This window comes from Chenopodium album, chromosome 12, assembly GCF_948465745.1.
Source record: "Chenopodium album chromosome 12, dcCheAlbu1.1, whole genome shotgun sequence".
In the NCBI taxonomy this organism is placed as follows: domain Eukaryota; kingdom Viridiplantae; phylum Streptophyta; class Magnoliopsida; order Caryophyllales; family Amaranthaceae; genus Chenopodium; species Chenopodium album.
In genome coordinates, this window is record NC_137845.1 from 31208784 (window position 1) to 31231447 (window position 22664).

The 22664-nt window shown below is 36.1% G+C and overlaps 1 non-coding gene across 1 annotated transcript; it reads right to left on the bottom strand.

Annotated features, from left to right (window-relative positions):
* Positions 1–19783: 19783 nt before the first annotated feature.
* Positions 19784–19855, bottom strand: TRNAR-UCU (transfer RNA arginine (anticodon UCU)). The gene has a single exon. It is a non-coding gene; the product is annotated as a tRNA-Arg (tRNA).
* Positions 19856–22664: the final 2809 nt, after the last annotated feature.

Below are 22664 nucleotides of genomic sequence, written 5' to 3' on the forward strand. Positions count from 1 at the left end.
CGACGTGCCACGTTGGCATCCACCAAGTGGCAACGCCCCACATGGCAGCGTGCCACGTTGGCAATGCCATGTGGAAACGGGCCGTGAACCCGAGTGGCGGGTCATGGACGCGGGACAAAAGGTTACGGCCCAAGCGAACCCAACTTGGGGCTCAAGGTTGGGTGCCACATAGTTAGATCACAATGCATGTGAGTTGCCTTGGGGAGCAAGTGAGGAAGTGGTCCTCACCTAACCATGTGACACTTGTTACTTTGTTATTACTTGGTTTATTTAACTAAGAGCAAGTTTAGCCCCAAGTCTTAAGACTTGGATGTGACATCATTTTTGGTGGTCCCCATTAAAAATGATGTCATCAAATTCTTGTTAAGACTCACTAAGACTTGCACAAATTTATCACTTTAGCCTTAAGACTTAAATATATGGCATATTATATGTAGAAAAGTGTAAAAAAAAAAAAAAAAAAACAGGATAATAAAAATAAAAGTGAGGTGGGTGAAGTGGGTCCCAATCTCAAGTCTTAAGTTGAGTCTTGGAATTTCAAGACTCAACTTGAGACTTGCTTGAGATTTAAGAAGAAAAATGGGGAAAGTCTTAAACCTAAGTTTTAAGACTCAAGATGATGATGTCACCCAAAGTCTTAAGACTTGGGGCTAAATTTGCTCTAAGGATGGAATTCAACATTCTTTCTATGTGGGATCATTTTGTGAAAAAGTCCCACATTGAAAGATGAGTGGAATTCACAAGGAAGCACTCCTTATAAATAGCCAAGGCATACCTTGGAATTGTTCACTTGAGTAAGGTAATATAAAAGGCATCTCCATGGAGAAAACCTTTAAACACATATAATTACTCGAGTATTAGGTCGGGCTTAGCTAACCTCTAAGCATTGGACCATTGTCGGGGTCATGTTGTGGGTGGACTTCCGTTGGAGGTCTTCGTGCGAGCGAAGCTAAAAGCTTTCTAAAGTAAGAGCTCTTGTTGAGAGCGAAGCACGCGTCAAAGGTATTAATCTTTCCTTAATTCTTGTTGTTTAAGTTAATTATGTCTTGTGATTATATTAATTTTGAGTGTGGTCTTGGCTCGGGTTTTCTTCCGCGGTAAGTTGGACTCATCAAAACCCAACAAACCGCGATCACCACCTTTAATGGACTAAACCGACCACCACGAACCACCAAGACCGGCGTCGGGGAGGAGGAGATAGCCGTGAGAGAGAGTTTGAGAGGGGTTGATCTCGTGTTTGATAATTAGGGTTTGATCAAACTGATTACTGAATTATAATGCGCTACTGAAAACCCTAGGCACTTAGTCTATTTATAATCCTATTATAATTAGACTAAGTCACGAAGCCCAAAACCCTCCTTATTCCTCCATATGGTCGGCCACTACAGGGGATGAGGCCCATCATGGGCCTCGTCCTCTCGTACTCGATCTAGGCCCTTTGTGTGACCTTATAGGTTCCGTCCAATTGGGCTTTGGCCTATTTTACTAGCAAAAAGATCGTTAGTACCTCTAGCCATGATATAACGACGACCCAAATGTACGAAATTAACTATCTCCATAATTTGATCCATTTATATATCTAGTAATTGCACATGACGAAGACATAAATCCTTCATTTACAACCGATTTTTGTAAGGAGCTTTAGACATAATTTTGATCATAATTTTAGCTTAGTTGAGAGTTTCTCTCTCTAGTTTTAGGGTTAGTTTAGGAGTAGATTTAGAGAGAGAAAGTGAGAGATTTCAATAGTGATTTGAGAGATTGATGATACAAGGGTGACAATTGTGTTGAAGATCTTCTCTATTATCAATGAGCATTCCTAACTCTATCTCGTTTTATTGCTTCTTTAATTTCATGTTTGTTTGATTTGATTTTGATGTTTGATCTTGATTAGTGTAGTTACTCTTTATATTTTGTTGATTCTTGATTTCTTTAGTTGCTTGTTGATTAGTGATGATTCTTGAGTAGTTGCTTTGCTAGATATTGGGTGAAACTTTTATGATTGATTGATTGTGATTAAATTGGGAATTATGTTGATTGATTGTTGAGATTAAAGTGATTAATGTAAGTTTGCATGTGTGTAATTCTATTAGGCCTTGAGAATTATGCTAGATTGCATTGTAATTGCTAATGACACGACCCATTGACTTAGGAATCGCAATTATCGATTGGTTTGGATTGTGATTCTCCTAGTTTGTTATTCGTAGAGACCACTAGCTTAACAATTAGGATATAGCTCTTCGATTCCAATTGATAGCTCTTATCATTAGTCTTCACAAACATTGATTGGCATGTCTTTCCTAAGTTGTTGCAATTGTCATGATTACTTGTTGATCCCCGTTCCCCATTATTTTATTTGTTTGGGTGTTTATTTTGGTAGTTAAATAGTGTTACCTTCTTTACTCTTGTCTTTGACCTAGCTTAGGCGCTTAATTGAAAGCGCTTGGACATAACTGTTCCTTTGGGTTTGACCCTTGACTTACCTCTATACTTGTATTTAGGTTTGTTAAGTGTTTATAAATTTTGTTTGGCTTAGGGAGGATTAGTCAACGACCTAGTTTTCCCTCCGTCAAGTTCATATAATTTGCTTACAAAAATTTTACACTAATTATCCATACATCAAGTGATGGCTAACAATGAATAGGGTCATGGGTGTAACTCTATGAAATTATTAATATACATATGGTTGAAGATGTAATACCCCTCATGATTTGCTTTAAAAGAGTTTGATATACTACTCATATCAACAAGATGCATCTTCCTTTTAGGGAGCTCATATGCTAAGAATACTCCATTGTTAAGTGTGCTTGGCTGGGAGTAGTCTTGGGATGGGTGACCTCCTGGGAAGTTTTCCTAGGGTGCGCATGAGTGAGGACAAAATGCGCCGGAAGGACTCGTGTAGGTCTGTGGGGATAGTTGTTGGCCCTCGATGCGCATTTCGTGACAATAGGCCCTTCCCTAATTTGTTTGGGGTCGGGGTTTTACAAATGGTATCAGAGCAACCCTGCGAACGCGTGCTGACTGTGGATAATTAATCCTATGTCAGTCGCTTAGCGGGGGAGAATTCTAGGGCCATATGGCCATAGCCAGACTGGATGTAACACTTTGGCTACCCAGTTGCCATTAGGCGTAATACTGGAGTCCCTAGCTTTCAAGGCGCAACGAGGGCGTTGCCGTTCTCAAGTGGGGGTGTATGTAATACCCCTCATGATTTCTTTAAAGGAATTTGATATACTACTCACATCAACAAGATGCATCTTCCTTTTAGGTAGCTCATATGCTAAAAATACTCCATAGTTAAGCGTGCTTGGCTGGGAGTAGTCTTGGGATGGGTGACCTCCTGGGAAGTTTTCCTAGGGTGCGCATGAGTGAGGACAAAATGCGCCGAAAGGACTCGTGTTGGTCTGTGGGGATAGTTGTTGGCCCTCGATGCGCATTTCGTGACAATAGGCCCCTCCCTAATTTTTTTGGGGTTGGGGTTTTACAGAAGACTTGTAACATGGGTAATTTACTCTCTCCATCCTATTTATATAAATAACTTTTCAAATCAAGTAAGTTGAGTTACAATGTTTCCTATGTCCCTCTTATAGTTTTCAAGATTTGATGCATGGTACCCTAACAATTTAACAAGATGCTTTCTCAAAAATCGTATAATCATCAAGAGTTAGTATTGTCCTGCTGAATTAACAACATATGCAATTTCGATCCCTCTCACCTCCTGTAGGGAATATTTCAAGCATCCCACACTTGAGCCCCACAGTGATCATACACTTAAGCATGGTGGCGTCCAAAGGGAAAGAAGCTAGAGTAAAAGAGTCGCCAACAAGTTTTAGGAACTTGTAAACCGTTCACAGGGTGAAGGTTACACCCCTTAACGATCTAGGAGATCGTTAACTCCAATAGGTCTGGAACCATGACTGGAAGTTCAGAGATGAAGATACAAATCCAACCTAAAAAAGATTGAACTTGCCCTAAAAATAGGCCTCTGCTTTATTCTTCTCGTATTCATGTGCGCTTTCTGACTAACATGCAATCAAATAGGTTAACCCTAAACCTGTTTATCTATGTTAGTTGAATATTAATGCAAAAACAAAACTATTATTGGCGATCACTTGAATTATAATCATATTAACCTAAACAAGATTATTAATTATCTTATTAAGCGTGATTATAAGTACAAATTCCCTTTAATCCTGCAAGAGAGGGCGTAATCAAGCAATAACAATAATATATATCAAGCAACATAATAATAATCATCAATCAATAATAATATCCAATAAAGCATAATAATAATAGCAAGATCCTAGGCATGATACTAGCAAGATTAATAACAAACCCTAGCATGTCACTAAACATCAAAGATCAATTAGCCTTAACATGATACTAACATGTTATTAGGAAAGAAATAGGAAGCATCATAAACATTCATAATATCAGAAATATTAGTTAACCCTAAACATGATACTAGGAATTAATAAAAAAAATCCTATCATGATACTAGGAATTAACAAAATAATCTAAGCATGATTTCTATATCAAAAGATCAATAAAGCAATTAAATTACTTACTTGGATGCCTTGTACCTATTTCTAATAACAAAATACACGCGTTAGTAACTTGAAGAAAAATAATAAAACAAAACAATTAAATTAAATAATTGAAATAGGGATTTGGGACCAAACCCTCAGAAATATCAACCTTTCACGTCTAGGGCGAAGGCAACTTCGAACTTGGCTAGGTGTGTCTAGAACTAATATATGTGGAATTTTGAGAGAGGGAAGGGTTAGAAAAATAATAGAGAGAGAGCTTCTAGCTTTTAGAGAGAGAATGATTGATTGCTGATAATTGTTGATTATTGATTGCTGATGAATGAAAACGGAGGAGATACGACCCCTATTTATAGGAAAAATAGCATGGAATCAAATCAAGTACTATTCGGAATAAAACTAGAATTCGTCGCCAGGCGACAGACATCAGCACCTAGCGACAAGATTAGCGCCAGGCGACAGATGTTAGTGCTAGGCGACAGACCTGTTGTTTGGCGCTAGTTAAAAGATAAAACGTGCTTTTGTACAGAATCCTCTTCCTAATATAATTAAGTAATTAGAATCCGCGTTAAACAGTTTTAAGATCAAATTTATCATAAAACACTTATTTTATTCTAAATAAAACTCTTTTAAAATATAATTATCAATCCTAATCTCATTAGAATTAAAAAGAACCTTCTAGATATTCTAGAAGATTAAAATCAATCCTAATAACTTTAGGAATAATAATTAATAAGCCCTCCTCTAGATCATTGGGCCGCATATATAAATCATTTCGAGCCCAATTAATATAATCCATTACTTCCTCATTATTCATCAGAATTGGGCTTATAATATATCGTTGGAAAACTCTTTACGAGCCCAATCCAACTACACTATTACTGGACACTTATTATGGACCAAACTAAACCGGATTGGATGTTTTTCATAAATAGGGTACGAAAAGGAATATTTTCGAAAATCGAAAGAAGTATTTTTATAAAAACGACCATATCACTAGACTTTTCACACTTTCACTTCGTTCGATAATCAAATGACGTGAAAGGTATTCATCACTGGGTTTGGGTTTGGGGAGACACAGTTGGGTGTCTACAAAAGCCCCCACTTTGACTGAGTTTGCAGAAACGCAAGTTTCGAAAACAAAAAGTCAAAGTAGCGATAGGGACGGAGAATGATTCAGAACGTTCTGCAATCCTAAATCATTCTTGTAACGTCAATACCTGCAAACTAGCGTTAGTTAAACAGATAAAAGAGTTACGAAACGCGTATCTTGCACCGTGGAGCACACGTCTCTGGAGTAACCAATTTTGTTTGACGATCTTCCTCAAGCTAGGGGATATCGCCTGAAGATTGCTCAGCTTGCAGCTGCCTTCAATTTCCGTTGTTTTATGACTATCTTCCACATCCTAGGGAACACGATCGAAGATAACTTCGCTTGAAGTCACCTCCTGTTTTCTGACAACCTTCCTCATCCTAGGGAACACCGTCGAAGATAACTCCGCTTGAAGCCATCCTCAGTTGTCTGACAACCTTCCACATCCTAGGGAACACTGTCGAAGATCACTCTGCTTGAAGTCATCCTCAGTTGTTGTGATAATATTCCGAAGAAAATTACCGAAGACCAACGCTTGTTGATCCTCAAAACTCGCTTGAACTTTTCTGCTGTGATATTTGGTCGCGCTTCGCTGCTGTTGATGCCTTGGGGGTGATGACAATCCTCTCTTCTTTAGGAATAGTTGCCAACACAACTCTTGAATGATGTACGACAATCCGATTTAAGGAAAGTTGCTAATTCTTCGTAACAATCTGTCATAAGAACCTTGCTACGGTCGACAATCCACGTCTTGGAACATAACTCTTGAAAGCAATCCACCTTGGAAATTTGCCAATATTATGCGACAATCCTTTTGGGAAAATATTGCCATAATTGACAATCCACGTCTTGGAACATTTGCAAAAAGGAGTCGATCAACAATCCCTTTTGGAAAATTTGCCTCTACTGAAATGAATGACAATCCACGTTGGGGAACCTTTGCCAAAACGTTAAGATGAATAGAAACTTAAGACAATATTTTAGGAAATTTTTCCATAGGGAACTTGATGCACGACAATCCAATCTCGGAAATATTGCCAAGGATTTGATGAATGTATGACAATCCGAACTTGGAAAAACTTGCCAAATAGAGAAGGAGCACGACAATCCATGCTTGAAAACATTGCCAGTTTAAGATGACAATTCAATCTTGGAAAAATTGTCAAAGATTTGATGCTCGACAATTCACTCTTGGATATATTGTCGTTTTGGTGATGTGCTTCTTTGTGAACCATTACTTCGGTGCTTACGATGAGCCAATACTTAGGCGCTTTAAGTCAAGTGAGACGATCATTTGTCAGGTCGATCACTTACTGCGATTGTAATCGAGCCGACTACTAATCATGTCAATTTGCTTATAAGGGCTAACTGGCGTACCAAGGAACCCAATCAATCAATATGACCATTTGACTCTAGTTGATTTGCTAAGTTGTTTGCGTCCTTTTGTTTCAAATCTTTTGTAAAGGTTGCTCGTACCTGCATTTATGTTTTAGACTATAGGACTTTGCTCATCTCTTTTTTTTTAGGGTTGACCTAAGGCTTAGTGTTGCTTGATTCATTGCATAATATTTAATGTGTTTTCAACACATATAACTTGTCATGGCTCGACTCAAAGTATAAACTTGACTTATGATGACTCACTTCATGTGACTCGTGTGTGCAAAGTGTTGGCTCATGACTCAATGTGTGACTCGAAAACGCAGAAAAACAAAAATTTCCATTATTTTTGTGGAGGGTACCGACTTTCTCCCGAAAAAGAAAGACGCAAAAAAAAGGAAGAAGTGAAGTTTTTGAAGGTGCATGTTGAATGAGCTTAGTCAAGTGTAGGCGTCGATGTTGTATCTCATAGATTTCCACGTTGTATCTCATAGTGCAAGGATTTTAATATCCTAGACTATCCTAGTTGATTCGATAGTGAAAGTATTTAGGTAACTTAGGCACGGAGGCTAAGTACTTCATACTTATTGATGCAATGATGAGTGATTTTGATATGACAAGGCATGCTTCAACGTTATGCTAAGACTTTATGACACAAGGTTCCTAAGAGGTGGATCATTTGGTCATGTCTCTGTGACGTGTGTGAAAGTGATACTAAAGTTAGGCTGCAAAGGCTAATGGTATGGAAAAATATTATTTCAAGAAGAGTCAAATGGTGGTGACTCTCAGGCCGGGTAAGCTAATGATGTAGGGATCAAGCCCCCAAGTTTAGCTCTAAATGGAAAGGGATGAGCATTGGAAATTCCTTGATATGATCATGGTGTAAGTGTGTGAATATGAATATGAATGTATTTTTATTACGGCCGCACCTCGATGTGAGGTTGCCTACGTATCCGGTAGGAATCAGGCCAAACGTAGCTCTAGCCGAACCTCGCACAAGTATGTGTATACCTCAAAGTAGTCTTTTAAGGGTTGTAACGTGGTTAGGGTAAAGGTGGAAGAAGAAAGGGATAAAGGCTCAAGACCCTAGATTAGCCCCCCAAGGTGTGCAACCTTGCTTTTGAATCTTTGTATTATTATGCTTGAGGTTTCTCACTTTTGAGCTCTTTCTTTTTTATTTTTGCTCTCTCTCTTTTTTTTGCTTTATCATTTTTATTTTGATAAAGTGTGGGCAATCCCGATCATGCGGTCTATCACTCACTTGGCATTCATGTTCCTCAGGCACGGTACTAGCACTCGATACGAGACTCAATCTGAGACATGTTCTTATCAAAGACATTGGAACACTTTCCCTTTTGCACACTTTTATTATTTTTTTCCTATTTTGAATTTTTTGAACTTACTCAAGCTTTTATTCTTTGAAAATTGCATAAATTGCACACCATCCCATCCCAAGGTTAGTAGATGTGGGTTGAAAAAAGAAAGGTCTATCAGTAGACGAGGCTCAAAGTGGCTTGTCAAGAAAGGATTTATATTTTTTAAGAGTGAAAGTGATATGATAGGCTACAAGGGGTGCCTCGAATCATTGGTATACCTTGTGCTTAGTTCAACATGGATTTTTTTTTTTTTATTTTTTTGCAATGCAACGATCATATGCAAGAAAATAAATGCTCATTTTATTTAAAAAATGAAGGGTAGAAATAAAACTCTAAAAAAATAAATCTAAGGAGGATGAAGGGTGCCTATGCTAGACTTATTGGGGAAAGGAGGAATAGAAAAAAAAGATAGAAAAAGAGGTCATGAGATCTAGTCGTTGAAGCTCGCCTTGTGTCTTTTGCTTGATCATCATCCGGTCTTCTTACTAGCTAGAGGCAATGGGATCTTATTTGCTTCTATGAGGTCTTGAATGAGATTTTGAAATCTGTAACATTCATTCGTGGTATGACCCTTTCCTTGATGGTACTTGCAATAAGAGTTGGGATTCCATCTTGAAGATCGCCTTTCTGGCGTTGGATCTTCAGTAGGGCCAATAGGTTTGATTAATCCTCGATCATGGAAACGATCGAAAGCAACATCATAAGTCATTCCAATGGGTGTGAACTCTCTTTTGGGTTTCCTTTTAGATCCTTGATTATCCATGGCTAAGACACCATTATGGTCAAAGGTACTAACACTGTTACTAGAGTAGGTGTTTTCAGAAGAAGAAGGATTGTCGTTCTTCTTTCCTTTCCAGCCACTGTTGTTACTACTGTTAGTAGCTTTCTGTTTCCCAAGGTCATCTTCGATTTCAATACCTATGTCGTAGACGGCCTTGAAAGTATTAAAATTATATTAATATTTCAAATGCTTCGAATACTTGTCTTGAAGGTTCTTTATGAACATCCTTACGGACTCCTTTTCAGTAGGAACTTCAACTGTATTAGCAGAAGTTTCCCTCCACTTGTTGAAGAAAGAAGTGAACCTTATGTTTTCTTTTTGTTTTAACATCTCAAGTTGTCTATGGTCTGTGTCGACTTGGATGTTGCACTTGTATCTATCTATGAAAGCGTTTACTATGTCCCAAGTAGAGGTTTTTTCTTTGTCAAGGGAAAAGAACCAATGTTGACAAATGGTTTCAAGAGATAGTGAGAACAAAGAATGAAAAATCTTCCTATCAGTCCCCTTAATGTTTATTATGGTTTCAAAAGCCCTTAAGTGAAAATAAGGATTGTCTATTGGCTTGAACTTAGGGATGTCATTGGCACTAAACTTCTGCGGAAGAAGTTCCTTATCCACTGAGACCCCTTGTGAGCTAATGCCTTGGAATCTATAATCATTGGATATTTTGCTCAAGCTTTCTTGCATGAGCCCCATTTGTTGTTGCTTTATAGGGTCATTGATTTGAAGAGCCATGGCCTTCATCAATTCAATTAAGTTGGCCACGTCCTTCCTAAGTTCGTTAACTTCTTCTTGAGACGCCATTATCTTCTTAGCTTTTCTTTTCCGACTAACTGTTTTTTTCAAAAAGTAGTATTTGAACAAAGGTGTTGCCCTTGATTAATATCCCTTCTCTCCTTGACCAAGTGCTGTGGAAAGCGAAATTAGGGATAAGTTTTTATTTTTGACTCAAGCTCTATTTAACATGCAATAGATGGAAGGAGGTAGGAAGAATAAAGGTATGGAGAAATCATGTAGAGAATGGAGAGACAATGTAGATGGAGAGATATGGAAAAATTAGGGATAGAGTGGACCCCCAATTCAAATGACTAAAAAATCGATTCATGCATGAACCTAAGACATGGTCATGATGACATATACACAAAGCGTGTGCTAAGGCTAGTGAGTGTAGGTGACATGTTTGACTCGTGTCATGACCATGGGACTAGACTATGTGACTAGACTTAATTAAGGACTAAACATGACTATTGTCATTAATAAACTGGTTAAACTGATTAAGTAATTGATTAATTAGACTCATTGTGAAGACTCGAGCAAAAACATGGACTGTCGCCGGAGCAACAGGACTGTCGCCAAACGCTAAGGACCAGCGTCAAACGACAACATTGTCGCCTGGCGCTAATCACTAGCACGTGGCGCTACAGTCCAAACCTCTGCGACATTGCCGGAACATTGGTCTGGGACTGTTTCCAGTATTTTTACTTTGAAGGGACAAGCCTAAAGTCATACTAAGTCAAGTTTGATCAATTTAATTAGACTTTAATCATTTGTTAATTAATTAATTAAATTAGCAAAGTCCTTTAGTCATTAATTAGTTTATTTAACTCATTCACAAGTTCAACAAACAGTTAAGGGAAAACACATATAAGATATGCACAACAAATAATGCACAAGTAGTCATATAGTCACGATATGATGCAATGAGTTTGCAGCCTAACCATGGCTCTAGTTCTCTAAAGTTCAGGATATGGGTTAGTCAAAGAGGGTCCATGGTTATGAGTTCGAATGCACCGCACGGAAGCCTTACCTTTGGAAGGGTTGGCGCGAGTGGATGGGACCCCGGAAGTTAAACTCGCTTCCATAGTTTGGTGAATTCAACAAACTTGGATGTACCCTTCGTTGCCAGGAGCATTCGATTGGGTAGATGGAGCGTGAATTCCCAAAGGGTTATGGCCATATTTAGAACACATATGGGTTTCAGAAAAAAGGGAAAAACTCAATCAGGAAGTAAAACCGAGCAAATAGTACAAGAAACTAGTCGAAATAAGAAGGTAGATTTCTGGCTCGGTATTGGAAGAATTTAGCACGAGAAAATAGCGTCTGTCGCCAGACGATGCCTTCGTTGCCAGACGATAAGTACTGTCGCCAGGCGACAGAGCCATCGCTCGGCGCTGACTCTGTTTTCTCAGCGCTAATTCCTACATGCCTTGGCAGCTTTCTATTCTTGAATTTTCCAGCTTTTTCGTAGTATTATTTCGATTTTAGTTGTGAAAGATATTTCCCTAATTTCCTACGTGTAAAAATCCTATGTTTTTGATGCATTTCGGATGGTCTTTCCAATGCGGACCTTTTTATGCATATGCCACAATTTTAATCAAAATTACGCACATGAAATACTTAGAACTTTTCGAGTCTCATCCACTCATTCTAAATTATTGCCAAAATAAATTTTAGGAATTAAAATAGAAATCTTCCCCAGCGGAGTCGCCAAAAAACTGTAGGAAATATTTTAAGCATCCCACACTTGAGCCCCACTGTGATCATACACTTAAGCATGGTGGCGTCCAAAGGGAAGGAAGCTAGAGTAAAAGAGTTGCCAACAAGTTTTAGGAACTTGTAAACCGTTCACAGGGTGAAGGTCACACCCCTTAACGATCCAGGAGATCGTTAACTCCAATAGGTCTGGAACCATGACTGGAAGTTCGGGGATGAAGGTACAAATCCAACCTGAAAGAGATTGAACTTGCCCTAAAAATAGGCCTCTGCTTTATTCTTCTCGTATTCATGTGCGCTTTCTGACTAACATGCAATCAAATAGGTTAACCCTAAACCTGTTTATCTATGTTAGTTGAATATTAATGCACAAACAAAACTATTATTGGCGATCACTTGATTATAATCATATTAACCTAAACAAGATTATTAATTATCATATTAAGCGTGATTACAAGTACAAATTCCCTTTAATCCTGCAAGAGATGGCGTAATCAAGCAATAACAATAATATATATCAAGCAACATAATAACAATCATCAACCAATAATAATATTCAATAAAGCATAATAATAATAGCAAGATCCTAGGCATGATTTCTATATCCAAAGATCAATAAAGCAATTAAATTACTTACTTGTATGCCTCGTACCTCTTTCTAATAACAAATTACACGTGTTAGTAACTTCAAGGAAAATAATAAAACAAAACAATTTAATTAAATAATTGAAATAGGGATTTGGGACCAAACCCTCAGAAATATCAACCTTTCACGTCTAGGGCGAAGGCAACTTCGAACATGGCTAGGTGTGTCTAGAACTAATGTATGTGGAATTTTGAGAGAGGGAAGGGTTAGAAAAATAATAGAGAAAGAGCTTCTAGCTTTTAGAGAGAGAATGATTGAATTTTGATAATTGTTGATTATTGATTACTGATGAATGAAAACGGAGGAGATACGACCCCTATTTATAGGAAAAATAGCACGAAATCAAATCAAGTCCTATTCGGAATAAATCTGGAATCCGTCACCAAGCGACAGACATCAACGCGAGGCGACAAGATTAGCGCCAGGCGACAGATGTTAGCGCTAGGCGACAGACCTGTCGTTTGGCGCTAATTAAAAGATAAAACGCGCTTTTGTACGGAATCCTTTTCCTAATATATTTAAGTAATGAGAATCCACGTTAAACAGTTTTAAGATAAAATTTATCATAAACACTTATTTTATACTAAATAAAACTCTTTTAAATATAATTATCAATCCTAATCTCATTAGAATTAAAAAGAACCTTCTAGATATTCTAGAAGATTTAAATCAATCCTAATAACTTTAGGGATAATAACTAATAGGCCCTCCTCTAGATCATTGGGCCGCATATAAAAATCATTTCGAGCCCAATTTAATATAATCCATAACTTCCTCATTATTCATCGGAATTGGGCTTATAATATATCGTTGGAAAACTCTTTACGAGCCCAATCCAACTACACTATTATTGGACCCTTATCATGGACCAAACTAAACTGGATTGGATGTTTTTCATAAATAGGGTACGAAAAGGAATATTTTCGAAAGCAGAAAGAAATATTTTTATAAAAACGACCATATCACTAGACTTTTCACACTTTCACTTCGTTCGATAATCAAATGACGTGAAAGGTATTCATCACTGGTTTTGGTTTTGGGGAGACACATTTGGGTGTCTACACCTCCCTTACACTCCCGCTTCTTGTTTCCAAGTCCGAAGGGCATTATCTACCAATACACATGTTTTAGCAACATCCATTCAAACTCAAATTAATTTTGAAAATTCTTTTTGTAAACAAGTCATCATTAATAACACATGCTCATCCAAAAATGCAATTCTGGAGCATAAAAATTTTTAAGTTCATCATTGACTTAGGGATGGGTTATATTTACCTGATTTTCACCCATCAAAACTTACCAAAACTTGTAATAGATGTAAATTGAATTTCAGTACCCTTATTAACTCTTATTAAACTTATTTTTATTGAACTTATCTTATCTGAACTTACAAACCCTTCGCCGCCTAAATCAGGTGGAATTAATTTCAACAGATTATGGCCTACATGACATTACGTTTCTCAAACAATATAGAATAATTAATAGCTTCTGAATCAAACACTACAACTAAATGCTCAACAAAAAAATGCCAAAAAAAAAAATTCCATCTTGTGAAAAAAGAGGATAATCCCAAGCATTAAGATTAATAAACCAATCCCAATCTTAGGCCTGTCACAACAAAATAGCAACACCATGAAGCAATGAAGCTGAAGCAGTTGGACCCTTTGAAATGATCAAATCCGCGCTTCCAACAACAAAAACATTCCTATACTGCCGCACCACCGGCTCCAATTTTGCAAACTTAGCAATCTCAACCCTTTCATCATCCAAAGCATCAAGATCAAAGTAAATTAAGTAGTAATTTCTAGGATGATACAAGGCTCGAAGCAATCTTTTTACTTGTGGAGCTTCGCCTCTGGTCGCTGATATCAAGTAAGAGAACCTCGGGATTTGTGGAAGACTTGATTTAGTGAAATCTCTTGAGTGTGATGAATGAGAAGGGGCAGTTGAAGATGATTTGTGTCGGAGAAGAGCTAGAGAAAAGATGAGTAAGAGAGAGGAAATGGAGAGGAAGAAGATTGAGATTCGCCATTTTTTATTGGTTGTGATGGTGTGGTAGATGTGTGGACGTTTCATCGAATTTGAAGGTCAATTTTTTTGGACTTGAAGAATGAATGGTTTGGTTTCATAAGGAGATCTTTAAATCCGATGTTGGGAACAATTTACCTCCACTTACCTTTTCATCCATGTCTTCAGTGTATGTATACGAAGTAAACTAGAGAGTGGTGGATAATTCAAGTGGTTAGAGCTCCCCTCATGGCACTTTAAACACAAAAAATGTTAATTTTGGTAGTTAGAGGAGAAATTCCAAGTTAATCAATGAGATTGGAAAGTTTTCTCAAACAAATGACAATTCAGTGAAAAAATGCAAGTTTTGGCAAAAAGTTAATTGAAAGCCTATATCTATCTATCACATTTACACCCCTTATATTAAGTGGAAACTTGAATCAATTTCCTTCGCAATAGTGTTTTGGGTATTGAGTCAATATAATTCCCTATGCATTTCTAGCACAAAATGGATAGTTTGCAAAGCCTCAATTTCAATTTCATTTGCATTCTTATTTTCGGTTTTTATTCTCTTTCACTCATTTTGCTTTTGATATTCCGACTGATAGGAATGGTGTCCTTCGAAAAAGTGTATTATTCCGATAGAGGGTTCGGAATTATTAGAAAGCTAATTATTCAGTGAGGTCAAGTGATCAAAATGCCTAGTTAGAGGCCAATTCCGATCAGTAATATTAATCCATAAATAATATTACAGCTTAATCTTGACTAAACCATTCGGGTCACACCCAAGCAACTAACGATCTGATACGACGAATTAATCCGAAAGGAATTAGTGAGTCACTCGAGTATTATGAACAAAGACATCGGAACCGAATCTCAAAAGTTGAGCCAAAATTTAGGAATTGGCGAGACGGGAAAATGCTTCAAGTAACAAGTAAAAACCCTAGCCACGCGAAAGGCTAGGGAAGCGCGCCACATGGCAGCGCACGTGCCAGCGCACATGGCAGCACGCCATGTGGCAGCACACGTGGCAACGCACATGGCAGCGCTAAGTGGCATCATGCCACGTTGACAGCGCGCCACGTGGGTAGCGCGCCACATTGGCAGCGCCATGTGGCAGCGGGGCGCGGACCCGGGTGATGGGTCATGGACGCGGCCGAAGGATGGCGTCCCAATTGAACCCATCTTGGGGATCAAGATTGGGTGCCACATGGTTAGCTCACAATGGATGTAAGTTACCTTGGGGAGCAAGTAAGGAAGTGGTCCTCACCTAACCATGTGACACTTGTTACTTAGTGATTCCTTGGTTTATTTAACTAGGAATTGAATTCAACATTCTTTCCATGTGGGATCTTTTTAAGAAAAAGTCTCACGTTGAAAGATGAGAGGAATTCACAAGGAAGCACTCATTATAAATAGCCAAGGCATACCTTGGGATTGTTCACTTGAGTAAGAACTCAAAAAGGCATCTCCACTTGAAAGAAAACCTTTAAGTTCATATAATACTCGAGTAGTGTTTTGGTCCGACTTGGCTAAACTCCGAGTAAGAGACCGATCAGGTCGAGTTGCGGGTGGATACCGTAGGAGGTCTCTGCACTTGCAACACTTGGCTTTGAAGTAAGAGCTCCGGGTGTAAGCGAAGCACGCGACAAGGGTAAGATCGTCTTTTCTCTCTTTCTTGTTATTTATGCCATTTAGTAATATTAATTGGGAGTAGGTCTTGGAGATCGGGTTTTGTTCCGCGGTGAGTTAGACTTACCGAAACCTAATAGCGGTATTGGAGCCTTGCTTATTTATTTTTATAACTAAAACTTTCAAGGTTTTAAAATGGATTTAATTTCTGGTTGTGTTGCTAATTAGATTAGTAGCTCGATTTTATTAATTTTAATCTCGTTTTATTTAGAATTTTGGCTCCGAAACCTAGATTTTCGCCCAAGACTAGTTTATTTTGGGTGGAATCGATATTCTGGAAACATTCTGATCCTTTAAGGGTTGCGAAAAAGCCAAATTCTGCCCAGAAATGCCTGTTTCGAGGGATTTTTCGTTTTGACGAAAATTTTTAAATTTTTTAAAACCTTGAATCTCTAATGGCATATTAATTGTGATAATGCATTTGGTTCTTTCCTTTATGCTTCTGCAATTTTAGACCACTTTTGAGCATAATTACTTGGTAGTAATTGGTGTTTAATAGTTGGCTCAAATTTTCACATATTTGCAAATAAATTGCTGTAAGTGTGAAAAGTTTATATCTTGAGGCTCTTAAGTACCAAAGATTCAATTTTTAATTATTTTAAGTGATTGGAACTTTGTGTTACTAAATTCCATGTATGTTAATTGAACTCTTTTGATTTAATCATTATTAAGTTGATTGGAATCATAAAGTTTCAAACTTGTGATAGATTTTTCATTAATCTTCATATTGGAAAATATAATTTTTCAAGGATTCACAAGTTAAAGTTGGAATCTTTATTTGAATATTTACGTTCATAGTTCCAACTCCCTTTTAATTTTGTCAAATCTCATGATTAATTTATGTTGATTAAATTGATAGTGAGAGTAGCCCTTCATTTTGTTGCATCAAGTTGAACCAAATTTTATTTAAAGAATGGTTCTTGGAATTAATTTGGTTTGTGCCCTTAAATTAAATTTAATTAAGTTGGACTTGTTTTATTTTCATTTTGCTCAAATGTTGATTCTAAAATCAATTTAGAATTAATTTTATGTCACACAAAAATCGGGACAAAAACCCGGAAAGCATGAGCACGCAAATCGAGGCACAATAACCACGAGCAAGCCTTCGGCCAGGTAGGTTGCTTACGCAACCCGCATGTAGCTGCCGAGGCTGCTGGTTGGTGTGTCGATATGCGAGTATGTGCGTGTGTGCGAGTAGTTGGTGCTAGGCGCACGAGCTTGATGGGGCTATGAGTTTTGCAAATTTTTGTAGATTTTTAATTATTTTATTTATGTTTATTTAATTTAATTAAATTTTGGAGGCTAGGCCTCGGTTTTGAGCGTCACTTGCAAAATTTTGGGTTTACCGGCTTAATTAATTGGATTAATTAAGTTGGATGCGGAATTTAGTGGGAGCTTCAATTTTGAATTGTGCTTAATCACATAATCGGTTAAACAACTTTGACTAGTTTTAATTAGGCGCGTTAATCGGATTAACCACCTAAGTCAGTTACTAGTTTACGCGTGTTTATGCATTGTTACTTAATGCATGGGCCATTCACATATAGTGAATGGATGAATGGAATGTATGTTCTCTCACAGGTTTTATAAAATGGCAACTAGTGGGGCCCGATTAGGATAGAAAATATGAACTACTTTCAGTCATGTATTTTTGTAAATCTAAATACGGTCTGCGAACTGTTGAGTATTTTTGTACCTTAATATTTAGATTAGTCCTAATCGTAGATACTAGTATTTGCATTATTTTGGTTATGTCTTGAAGACGGAGTTTCTTGGAAGACGAAACCATAAAGATGCAATTCAGGACTCTTGAAGATCTGAAGACTCAAGGGGTCATGCTAGTTGCCAAAATGCATCATTTACTTATGTTTACGATATATATTTATGCTTATATATATGAATAAAATGTTAGATGCATGTCTAGGATTTCGAATGTTGTGATGATTAATTAAGTTCACTTAAATCAACCAACATAGAAACCCTAGGTCCCTAAAATTTTGAGTAAAACTTGTCATTCCAAAACAACACTTACCGACTTAATGAGAGTAGTGATGGGCTACGCCAAAGCGAGGCATCACTATTACTCCTAGGAACGTAAGGTATGTTGATGGGTTTGCCAAAGCAAGACATTGCATACATGTTGGTTTTGGTTATACTCAATGATATGAGTGATGAGTCCTAACATATCGTGGCAAAGAGGATAAATTGTTGAGAGAGCATTAGATGCGACGATTTATCTAACCAAGAGTGGCTTGGAGCCATTAGCAAAGAGTTTCTTACCTTAGAGTAATAAGTGTTAAGACAAGCCAAAGCATGCTTAATCACTCATTGATTCTTTGGATCTAATAAGTGTTAAGACAAGCCAAAGCATGCTTAATCACTCATTGATTCTTTGGATCTTGGAATCGCCTTATTCTTGCCAAATGGGGACAAATTTATTGCGTGGATAAAACACTTAACAAGATTGAAAGTTTGCATGAATGCTTTTAAATTTCAAACTTATTATGTTATTTTCTTGATAAATGGTTATACTTTGTACTTATATTTGTAGAATTCCAAATCAAACTATATTGTTTTTAATGACTGGTAAAGAAATCTTGGAGAATAGTTCTCAAAGAAAGGAAAGGCATTTCTAAAATACAATTCTCATAAATGACTTTTATAACTAAGTCCGTAAGGGCGGTTGGACATCATGTATTCAAAATACTAGGTAGTTTTGATAAACGTGAAGTATTGAGTTGCAGACTCAAATTGTCAAATGATTGACAACCAACATATCTTTTCGCTTCATACACTAATGAGTACAACTCATTGATGTAGTAATTCTAGTACGAATTAAAGGAAAAGATGGAACTTTGTTTTACGGCACACTAGATACTTAATCATGCCTAACAAAGTATAAAAGTCAAATATACTTAAAGAATTGGTTCTTAAAGGTTATGAGATAATGTATATATAAGAAATATATGAAACAAGGAACAAAGAAAAGGAATAAAATTCCATTTCTATTAAAGAGTTCATGTTATTCTAGTTAACTTAGCAAGTCATTATCTTTACAAGTATCATATACTGCTTGAGTGTTCCGTGAAAGTGACCTCAAACTATTGAAGTTAAGCTAAGTTATTTACTTACAAGCTTAGAATGAAGAAAGAAGAGCTACATCAGTTGTAAGGTTGTATGCTTTGTTTAAAGACCTTTTAAGCTAAGGCTGGAACGAATAATGGTTATTATTATGTTCCACAATCAGCAAATGATCCGTTTATACACGGAAAGACTCACATTCAAAGTAAAGAGAAATAGTTGTGAATTTAATTGAATGCCATGGTTATCTAAACCATGAGTCAAGAATGCTTGATTATAAACAAACATTTCTCTAACATGATAAACTCACGAAGTTCAAGTCATGGGCATGATTTGTGTTCCAAACATCTTTAGCAATGTCACATTAACAAGAACGTACTCAAGGCTATATAGGCTCTTAACAGTTGATCGATTCGGAAACGTTCTAAGACAAGCAAGTCTTACTTGTTGAAACCGACAAAGCAAAGAGCTATTGTTCTTAGTAAAGACAATTGACTCCGAAAGCTAAAGAGGATTCAGTTACTTCAACGTTTCACAAAGAATTTGAAAGAATATGGCCATATTCATCAAATGTGAACAAACTTGACTTAAGTAGCTCAAGACTTCAGTGAAGTACATAATAGACTTGGCAAGATATCAAAATGTCTAGATTAGATCGAGCGATGTTTGCTTGAGTATATGGAAATATATTGCGTCCAATAGGATTTGAACCTATACCAAAGGTTTAGAAGACCTATGTCCTATCCATTAGACTATGGACGCTTTTGATTCCTAATTTTTAGCATTTTTTATTTTAAACTTAAAACTTCTTTTTTGTTTTGAAAAAACATATGTGAGATGAGAATTTTTTTTTAAATTGTGTATTCAACTCAATGATGCATTAAGGAATACATAATAGAGCGGGTAGTGGGAATCAAACCCGCATCATTAGCTTGGAAGGCTAGGGGTTATAGTCGACGTTGATTTCTTCTTTTTAACGTCTCTAATTCAAAACCGAACATGAAAATTTGGTTTCATTCGGCTCCTTTATGGAAAAGAAAATGGGGAATTCCCAAATATTAAGTTTAAGTTAAGCTGGGAACGAAATTACAAAACAAAAGAGAATTCATTTCACCCATAACATCTATGTCAGCTATTTGTATGAATGCATTTATTTAATTCAAAACAACTTACTTTCTAGATGATCCCTCTAGAAAACGTGATTCTAACAATCTTTCTAGTTACGTCGTTCTCTATTTCTAGTTGAGAGAATCCTAAGGAAAAGTATTTTGTTTCCGCCGAGCTAAAACAAAAAGAAATATGTTGATTAAAGCCTCTAGTAAACTAAAGTCATCATTGAATAGCTATTTTGCTTCTCTCTAGAAAAAATAGAAGATTTAGTAACGATTAAAAACCCTTTTTAATCTTTATCCATGGATCTTTTACTTATACTAATTCGATTGGAAGTATTGATCCAATTCAATATCAATACAATTTTCTGTTTCGTAATTTCATAATCCAAAAATTCTACTTTTAATTAACTTTTGGATAAAAATCACGAGAATGTATAATTTTCCTCAAACTTTTCATTGAGAGGGAAAGGATTAATTCCTTTTAAGAAATAAAGTTTTTGATCGGAATATTAATCAAACCGGCAGACCCCTTAACTATTAAAGGGTTATATAAAACGAATCACACTTTTACCACTAAACTATACCCGCTACAGTTGGATTATTGTATCCAAATAGAACTTTTGTCGAACATTCAAATTAGATGTAATTAAGACAGGATTATAAAAGAATCATGAAATTTGGAGTATTGGAATTTTTGTTGGAGGATTTGATGAGGTTATGAAAATATAGTTGAATAACTAAAAAAATAAAAGAAATAGATAGAATAAATGGGGACGAAAAGATAAGAATAAATAGCGTGTTGGTTTTATTTTATTATTGTGCTTTTGTTTTAATAACAAGCATTTTTTTTATCATTATCAAAATCAAATAAATAGTTTTCTGTAGTCTAGATTCTATGAATCCGTCAAAACAAAAAGGCCTGGCGAGGGACGGAATTAGGCCAGGCCGTGGGAATCAAAAAGGCCCTTTCGAGTGAAGAAGTCTTTCTTTTTTCTTTTCTTTCTATATTTGAATATTCTCTATTTTCTATTAATATTCAGTCTTTTTGTTTGTATATATTCTATTATTTTTTATTTTAATAGAAAATAGATTTGATATTGAATCTTTTAATGAATCCTTCTAATCTTTCTTACTTTATCTTTATCTAACGGGGTGGAATTTCAAATAAAACTTGTACTTAATGTTGTATTACACAATACAACTTGTCTATTTTGTATATATTATATATAGTTATATAAACCGTATTGTTATATAGATTCTATTTTGAATTTTGATAAATTATTTATTTAATATTTGACCATTCCTTTTTTCTTTTCAACGGGGAGAGATGGCTGAGTGGACGAAAGCGTCGGATTGCTAATCCGTTGTACGAGTCATTCGTACCGAGGGTTCGAATCCCTCTCTTTCAGTTTCCTTTGTTAGCGGAATCTTACTATTTGATTTCTGTTTAAAGTTCTTAAATCTTTTTTATTTTTTTTTTTCAAAATATAACTAAAAAAATTACAAATCTAGAATAGCATTCTAATAAGTTTTAATTAGAAAATAGATTTTGTCTATATAAAATAGAATACTAAAAAAATAGATGAAAATAAAGAAAAGAATTCCTTTTATTCATCGCTTCCAGGATTACGTCCCGGATCATTAGATAGGAATCCGAAAACGAAGAGAGAGACAAAGAATATTACTACTGTGTAAACAAAGAGTTTGAGAGTAAGCATTACACAATCTCCAAGATCATTTTTTTTGTAAAAAGAGAATAGATTCTCTATTTTTATACCATATATCCCATATTAATAAACCCGAAAAAGTTTTTCAAAATTGAAAACAATTTTTGTAATTGTAAAAAATCAATAAAAAATGAAGTTAGTAATATCTTATATATTATTATCTTACTTATCCATAATTTTCTTATACCTACTTGTTGATTTTATAGAGGATCAAACTTTTTCATTTACGAAAAAGAGTTATAATCGGAAAACGAAGCAATATGAATTGTGTTGATTCAAAAATTTGAACGTTTTAATCAATAGTTCATATGGCAAGACTTATCCGATTTTATCAATTATTTAGTATTAGAATATTAGAATCATTTTTCTCGAAAAAAGAATTCATTGTTCTAGGACACGATGAAAGAGCTCATCGAAAACTTACAGCAGCTTTCCAAACAAAGGCTAATAGAAAAAAAAAAGTAAAGGTATAACTGGCATAAAATCTACGATTGGACTCAAAAAAGCGTAAGCCTCAGCTAATTTGGCGAATAAAAAACTACTCGAATAAAGGGCAGAATTAAGACACATCAAACTAAAGATATTAAGCATAACAGACATTTTTTTTATTGCATTTTGATTAAGTTATTGATAGAAAGAAAAAATGAAGATAAAGGGCCTTCTTTTTTTTTTAACTTACTCACTCAATCAAAAAACCTTCTACTCTCTGTCGAGAATAGAAGAAATTCTACT